We start from the raw sequence: 7,469 nt of genomic DNA, 5'->3' as shown, positions 1-7,469 counted from the left end.
TGACCCAACGATCTCCCGTACGTAACACGTTACTGGCCAGACGACCAGCCAGTGACAATACGGATGTCCCGAGTTCAAATAACGTGCAGGATTCTGCAGGGTCACCAGCAGCACGCATAGAAAGCGGAAATGGGGCTGACTCTCAGAGAATCCAATCAATCGAGAACTCTACTGAAAAGTACAACGGCGCCCTCCACATGATTGAGGAGAAGATTGGGGAACTGAGGAAGATGATGGATAGCCAGAGGCACGTGAATCAGCAAATGAAAAACCTCCTGACCAGCATCTCGAAGCTCTTCGAAATCGTTGAGAGTAATGATCAAGAAAGAACCTCAGTTAGTACTTCAGTGAAATCGACTCAAGCAGACCGTGTCAAAGGTGATAAAACAGGGAAGAGGTCGGCGAACGAACCCGCACCCGAGAACCGCCCACAACCGAAAGATAAACGCATTCGTGTCAACTCACCTCGAGCACAAGCAGAGAAAATGGATCGCCAAACTCGTAGCAGTGATCAACCAGAAACTGCTGACAACGCGGCCCAGAAGCCAAAAGGCGATAACCAGTCGCTATGCTCCAACGCTACCACAGCCAACTTAAATATGGAGTGGACTAAGGTGAAACCGAAAAGACGGCAGAGAAAAAAGCCAACCCGCCCAGACGCCATTGTAGTCAAATCCTCTGGAGAGTGTTCTTATGCTGACATTTTGAAAATGGTAAAGAGCGAGGAAAGCCTGAACGGTTTAAGCGAAACTGTGCGGAAGATCAGGACAGGAACAGCTAGTGGCGATCTCCTGTTTCAGCTGAATAAGTCTGAGGACGTAAATACTGCGAAACTTCAAGAGGCAGTCGAAGGAGTACTGGCAGGTAAAGCAGAAGTCAGGACCCTAACTGAAATGGTTCATATAGAGATACATGATATCGACGAAGTTACGACAAGCGAAGAGGTGTGCTTAGCTTTAAATGGTCAGGGTGGGTCCACTAAAGTGCTAGTATCCGATATCCGGTCGATGCGAAAAGCGTACGGAGGCACACAGACCGCAACCTTACTCCTACCCGAGAGCTTTGCCAATAAGCTAGTGGGGCAAGGTAAAATCAGAATTGGCTGGGTTATCTGCCGAATAAGACATAAAATACAGCCAAAGCGCTGCTACAAATGTTTTGAGTTCGGCCACATATCCAAGGGCTGTCGGAGCAGCGACGATTTTGGCAAATCGTGCTTCAAGTGCGGTCAAACTGGGCATACGGCCAAACTATGCACAAATGCACCACGGTGCTTATTATGCGTAAAACGCGGCAGCAATCCTACCAGAGGCAGGAGGCAACAAGTGTCCGGTATATCAACTGGCGCTAAGCAAAATAAAGGTATGATGAGACTTTTGCAGCTTAACCTCAACCACTGCCAAGCGGCGCAGGACCTCCTGTCGCAAACAATATTAGAGGAAAAAATCGATATTGCGATACTCAGTGAGCCATACAAATCGAAATCGTCTCAGTGCTGGCTTCAGGATCAAAGCGGAAAAGCGGCTCTCTGGTCATGCGGGAACCCAGCTCGCTGGATGCAGGGTGCCGTGTCCGAAAATGGCTTCGTTGGTGCGGAAATCGGCAACTTGTACGTATACAGCTGCTACATTGCGCCAAGCATAAGTATACAGGCATTCGAAAACATACTGTTAAATCTAACAATTGATGCTAGAGGCAGGCAGAATGTTCTTATAGCAGGTGACTTCAACGCGTGGGCGCAAGAGTGGGGATGCCGCAGTACAAGACCAAGAGGGAGAGCTCTTCTGGAGGCTTTCGTTTGTTTGGACGTCGTTTTACTAAACACGGGAACTGAACACACTTTCAGCCGAAACGGTTTTGGGTCAATAATATACCTGACCTTTATCAGTTCCGGGCTATATAGATTCACTGAATGGAAACATAGCACGTGTTATACGCAAAGTGATCATTCAGCTTTAATTTGCAATATCAACTGCAGACGAGAACTGTCTAAGCGGACTCACAACCCCAGAGTATCGCACGGGTGGAAAACCAGTACTTTCGATCCCGAATCGTTTACCAGCATGCTACCATCCACCGTTTACCAAGGGTCAGCAGACTCCATGGCCGAACACCTAATGGCCGACATTCGCGCAGCTTGCGATGCATCAATGGCCAGGAGAACTTCCTCCACGTATCGTCATGCGGTCTACTGGTGGAACGATAACATAGCGGACCTGCGAAAGAAATGTCTAAGATGTAGGCGAAATGCTCAGAGAGCTAGGGAAAGAGACAACTTCGTGGTATTTCGTGCGGCTTATAAGAGTGCACGCGACGCACTAAAGAAAGGAATTAAAGAAAGTAAAGGGCAATGCTTCTTAGAGCTCTGCGATGATGCTGAACGGATCCTTGGGGCTCGGCTTACAAAATTGTCTCAAAAAAGCTGAAAGGCAGAAGCATGAACCCGACAAACGCTGCATACCTAAAGTCCGTCGTGGGGACACTATTTCCTGTACAGAGACCGTTAGTGTCCACTATGGATGGCGAGCCGTTGAGTGTTGTTGACCCTGTAACGGAAGAAGAAATCACACTCGCAACATCGAAGGTGGAAGTAAAGAAAGCTCCTGGCCTCGATGGCGTACCCAACATAGCTCTTAAGCTTGCAGTCCACCAGTGCGCTTCCTTATTCCTACAAGTTTTTAATGAGTGTTTCACGAATGGAACTTTCCCTCAAATCTGGAAGAGGCAAAAGCTGGTTTTAATACCTAAGCCGGGTAAACCTCTGGATGTTCCCTCAATTTTTCGGCCTATTTGTCTGCTAGACACAGCAGGTAAAATCTTGGAGCATATTATAGCTAAACGTCTCGACAGGGAAGTCCAAGATAAAGGCGGTATATCGGCAAACCAATTCGGGTTTAGAAAAGGGAAATCCACTGTGAATGCGGTATCAGAAGTCATTAAGTTAGCACGGGATGCAACAAGCGGTACACGGTGGCTGGGAGGAGCAAAAGAATACTGCGTTATTGTTACCTTAGACGTAAAGAACGCGTTCAACTCTGCCAACTGGGCTAAAATACTCGATAGACTGGAGAGCATTGGCATTTCTTATTATCTTCGGAGACTAATACGAAGTTATTTCCATTCGCGAGTGTTGTGGTATGAAACGGAGGAGGGCCTGCAACGGGCTGAGATAACAGGTGGCGTTCCACAAGGATCCGTACTAGGCCCCTTGCTATGGAACATTATGTATGATGGAGTTCTCCGTACCGAATTGCCTGAGGGATCATCCATAGTGGGTTTTGCAGACGACATTGCGGTAGTAGTGTCTGCGAAACTGCTTGATGTCATATGCGAAAAGGTAGCATCATCAGTCGGCGTGATTAATAGCTGGTTAAATAGCTTCGGCCTGAAGCTAGCCGAGCAAAAAACAGAAGCAATACTTATCTCGAGTCGTAAGAAACTAGAGGAGGTAGCGCTAAAAATTTGCGACCACACCCTCACGACGAAACCCACAATTAAATACCTGGGAGGGGTGCTAGACAAGCGTCTTACTTTCAGCGCCCACCTGAGCTATGTGAGAGAGAAAGCAGCTTCAACGATCACGGGACTATCGCGAATAATGCTTAATACGTGAGGACCGAAACAGCGCAGGCGTTTACTCTTAGCGAGCGTGGTAAAAAGCCAAATACTGTATGCGGCCCCAATTTGGTCAAACGCCGCACAGTGTCCATCATACTTCCGCGGAGTCAACTCAACATACCGTTTATGCGCGCTCCGAGTTTGCAGCGCCTTCAGAACAGTGTCGGACGAAGCAGCTTTCGTAATCGGCAGTATGATACCCGTAGATATACTAGCAAGAGAATCGACGGTCCTTGCATCCACGCGGCGTACTCTAACTCAATTAGACCGACATCAAGCCCGGCAAAGCAGCGTTACGGAGTGGCAAAACAGGTGGAATAGTACGACTAAAGGTCGTTGGACCTATCGCTGCATACCAAACCTGGTATCCTGGCTTAATAGAACGCATGGCGAAGTAGATTTTTATCTGAGCCAGTTCTTGAGTGGTCATGGCTGTTTTAAGGCATACCTGTTTAAATTCAAACATGAGCACGACCCGTACTGCGACTTCTGTCTAAGTGGCGTGGAAGAAGATGTCCACCACGTATTTTTTGAGTGCCCTCGTTTCCATCGGCAGATGAACCAACTTAAACTTGCCGTTGGAGGGGTGTTTACGCCACAGTCAGTAGTCGACTATATGGTGAAAGGAACCAGCGAATGGGCATCAACCAGCGATACACTAACTTCGATTTTGAAGGAACTGAGGGACCTAGAGAGACAGCGGCGTATCAGCCGTGCTTAAGCCAACTCTTAGCATAGCCGCGGACTGGAACTAAACTATGATGTTCACCAACCAAAGCGTAGGCGCGGACTGGAACCTAGGCCGTTCCAGCCGCTCGAGCAGTGCGGCTTAGAAAGTTGTGCTTTCAGACCGCACCTTGAACATGAAATCTAACAATTAAAGCGCATGCGCGGACTGAAACCTAGGGCGTTCCAGCCGCTCAGGTGGCAATATCGAAAATTTGTGAAATCGATAAATACGCGCGGACTGGAACCTATGGCGTTCCAGCCGCCCAAGTGGCAATATCGAAAACTTTTGCAATCGAAAATAGGCGCGGACTGGAACCTAGGGCGTTCCAGCCGCTCAGGTGGCAACCTCGAAAATTTTTGAAATCGATAAATACGCGCGGACTGGAACCTAGGGCGTTCCAGCCGCCCAAGTGGCAACCTCGAAAAAATTTTTGCAATCGAAAATAGGGGCGGACTGGAACCTAGGGCGTTCCAGCCGCAAATAAAGTACAGTTTCGAATTTCGTCCACACGGGGCGGTGGTGCGGATTGGAACCTAGACCGTTCAAACCGCAAAGGCAATATACATACGTATGCGGGCTTGAAACTCGTCGCATAAGGCATTTTAAGGTTTTTGCTCTTACTGTCTATAAAGGCGAAAATAATAAGTTGTATCTAAGAGATAAATGAATAAATAGTTCAAAAAGGGTAATTATCCTTAAACAAGACGTGGCAAAGCCTACTAGGCGTAGCCCAGGACTGAGTACAACCGACTGGAACGAACGTGCGAGCCTAGTGCTCAACCGCCTCCCGACGAAATATTTGACGGTGGTACCGGGGGGTTCGGTACTCGGACAGTAGGAGGTTTAGTTCGGGTTAAAGTCCCACACTGACGGGTATAGGCTTTCGATGCTTCCTCCTCGTAAAAAAAAAAAAAATGTATATCAGCATTTTAGTTGAAAGTACGTTTTGCTCGTCGCTCTCTTCATCTCTCCACTACATTCCTGTCCATAGTTTTATTCGGATACCACAAAAGTATATTTTCTTCGAAAATACTCAAGTACTACCAGTAGAGTACTCTACTGTCAAATACCTTTTACTCGCAGTAGTTGCGTAAGGCAAAGTAAATACTTTACGCGTCTTGCTATTGATCGGTAGTTTACGTACGCTTGCAGAAACTGGTTTATGCTTACTCACACTTGACCCGAACGATGAGAGTAAAGGACGGAAAGTATTTGCGCGGCGATCGGATGTCTTGTTAGGCCGTTTAAATGGAATTGCGCAGGAGTTTAGTACATATGTATGTCCATCAGTATATCAACGAAGCCCGTTTGTTTCATCATACATATCAGTGATGGAAAAGTAGGCAGAATAGTGCCATTTTTGGCACTTTCACAGAGGCACTTTTGGCACAATTCATCCTGTTTTGGCACAATCATAAAACACAGAAATTTAAAATAGAAGGCCACTATATAACAAAAAATTAAAATAAGGGCCTTGAGAAATATTTACAAACCGCTGAATTATATTGTGAATACTCAGTACGAAAAGGAAGTTTTCGCAACAACAAGCTTTTAATTCAGAATTTTTAGAAAGATTCTAAGTTTGCAGTTTTATAGTCCATTAAATAAAAGTGCAAGTTTCTACAAAATCCCGATGATGTTAAATATTTTTTTCATGTCGGAATTCTTATGCTCTTACCCCCTAGGATTGTTCTATATCGAAAAAATATACTCTTATTTTTTAATTTTGAAATCAAAAAATATTTAGAGTTCGCTCAAAGCGCTCAAAGTTTTCCATGTATTTTATATGGGGAAAAACAACTTTTCGTAGAAATGGTATAGAATAGTTAAACATCTATATTTTTCTACCAGAAAACTCTGTTTATCTGCAGGAGATTCCCAATAATAGTAACCAATTGTTATTTAACTATTTTTTCATTGTAACTACAGGGTGGCGCCGAAGAAGCTGTATGGTTTAAATGGTTTATAACTTTTTTATTTATGCGATTATTATATATTTTTTTTTAAATACAGTATATTATTTGGGAATTTTTTACAATTATCTTTGGCAAAAGATATAAGTGATGTTCAATTTCTGCTTCGCACATCCGTGCTCTTTTTAGCATATTTTCCATAACTTTTCGCAGAATTTCGGGTGTAATGGCCATGATTTCATTTCGAATGTTGGTTTGGAGTTGGAGAATGGTTCTTGGTTTGTTAACGTACACTCTTTCTTTCAAATATCCCCAAAGACAACTCTTAAAAAGAATTCAAACCATATAGCTCATTCGGCGCCACCCAGTATTATAACCAAAAATTTGAGGGTTTTTGGCCGAAATTACGATGTTTTCAAGGTAAAATGACGATTTTTCAGCAAAAGCATTCGGCAACGCTGCTGGCGGGTCATTTTCAGGCGTGGATCCCGTTGGCATAGAGTAAAAAAAAAAAACTTATAAAGAATTCAAACCATATAGCTCATTCTGCGCCACCCAGTACAATTTATAGATCCGCCAAATACCCACGAAAACAGTGAAAAATGCAATGGGGCGACCAATAAAAATTAGTAAATAGTATTAAAAAATGGTTAAATAAACAATTGGGTATTATTATTGAAAGTCTCCTGAAGAGAACCAGAGTAATATTGACTTTCAAGAATTCTATACCATTTCTACGAAAAAATTTATTTTTCCCATATAAAAATACATGGAAACCTTTGAGCGACCTCTAAATATTTTTTGATTTTAAAATATAATAATTGGGGTATACTTTTTTTCGATATAGAACACTTCTAGGGGGTGAGAGCATTACAATTCCGGCTTTACTGTTTTTGGACCACCCTAATGTACATATGTACAGAGCAAAAGGGAACATTTTCTTTGCAGATCTTCCACTGTATAGCTGCCTACATGCACACCAACGTAGCAATGCTTTGAACGATATGAAACAACTAGTAATTTTTAGCAAAAAAAACCGACTTCAACTCCCATATAAAAAAAATATATATATATATATATCTCATGATCCGCTGATCGGATCTTAACCAGATTAGTATGGGACCACCTCTGAGACACTACCTTTTCCTTACGATGCAAAACGAATTATCGAAATCGGTTGACGTGGTCCAAAGTTATGCGGTAACATA

Source organism: Rhagoletis pomonella, unplaced genomic scaffold, assembly GCF_013731165.1.
Source record: "Rhagoletis pomonella isolate Grant_MI unplaced genomic scaffold, Rhpom_1.0 Rhpom_scaffold_00003, whole genome shotgun sequence".
In the NCBI taxonomy this organism is placed as follows: domain Eukaryota; kingdom Metazoa; phylum Arthropoda; class Insecta; order Diptera; family Tephritidae; genus Rhagoletis; species Rhagoletis pomonella.
Note: the sequence above shows the minus strand (reverse complement) of the source record.